Source organism: Propithecus coquereli, unplaced genomic scaffold, assembly GCF_000956105.1.
Source record: "Propithecus coquereli isolate 6110/MARCELLA unplaced genomic scaffold, Pcoq_1.0 Scaffold96, whole genome shotgun sequence".
NCBI classification, from domain to species: Eukaryota; Metazoa; Chordata; class Mammalia; order Primates; family Indriidae; genus Propithecus; species Propithecus coquereli.
The window spans coordinates 1,375,942-1,377,218 of NW_012155951.1; positions in this window are offsets into that span (position 1 = coordinate 1,375,942).

Here is a 1,277-nt window from a genome sequence, read left to right on the forward strand (position 1 = left end):
CAATTAGAAAACATAATTTTAAAATGATACGTTTTAAAATAAAAATATGATCTCTAAGATAACTATGATTAATTTCATTAAAAAATATACCACAATTTCATGGAGAAAATTATAAAACTTTATTGAAGAAAACATTTAAGATTGAATTTCTCCTACAAATGTGCATCGAAGGACTTCCAAAAGAAATCCAGCCAAGTTGCAAATTTTTCATAGAATTCACATAGTAGAACTAAAGTCCTTGAATACTCAATTCAGTTTTGAAGAATGAGATTCATTTCAAATATCTGATTATATCAGAAATCTTTCAGGCTCACTTAGGTACACACCTACACACATACACACTTAGACATCTCGTGCATCAATATAAAGGAAAATACAAGTGAAATAAATTGGCTAAGGTATTACTAAAATGTTTTCCCACTTAGCATGTAAATCTTCTGAATCGCCATTCAATCATCAATGTCCATGCTTTTCCTTACAATATCATTCTCTGAATCAAGAGTTCTGGTAATTTCCATTTTCGTAAAAGATGCATCACTATTATCTCCAGGATTTTCACCAAAGCCACCAATCAATACCCATTCTCAAGTTTTAATGCCAGCACTTTTCTGATCTTACCAGAAAGCATCAAGTCAGCATTTTCAGACAAGTCTTGGGATCCATATTCTTTATTCGAATGATTTTTAAATAACGTGTTGACTAAAACTTTAAGGAATTGTGATTATCCTTTCATGCCACCAGGAATAATAATTAAGTCAATGCATAAGCAGGCATATAGCACAATTCCTGTCACAACTTCTCTCTGGTAAAGCATGATTGTAAGATGCCATCAACTATAATAAGATAATATCCCAATTGTAAAAGTGATAACATATGAGAAAACTGGTATATTATGATTATTGAATTGGAATCCGAGTTGGAATAATAGGAAATAACACGATAAGATATTGTCTTAACAAATGTTACACCTCAGCCCCAAACATGTAAAAAAAAAAATTATATTGCTTTTAAATTCCAATTAGAGACCGATTTTATTTTCATTATTAATAAGTAGATAAATGGATACGGACTATTGAATAAATGAAGAGATGTGTTCATCTGTGATTATTGCATCATAGTTTTTGATAATAAAAATTAAACTTAAAAACCTAGAAACAATAAAAATATAGTTCAGCTCTAGGATAGATACGTAAATTGGTGGACATTTCTAAATGGAATAACTTACAGATGTGAACATGAGTGAACTTTAGTTACGTTTATCAACATAGATGAATCTC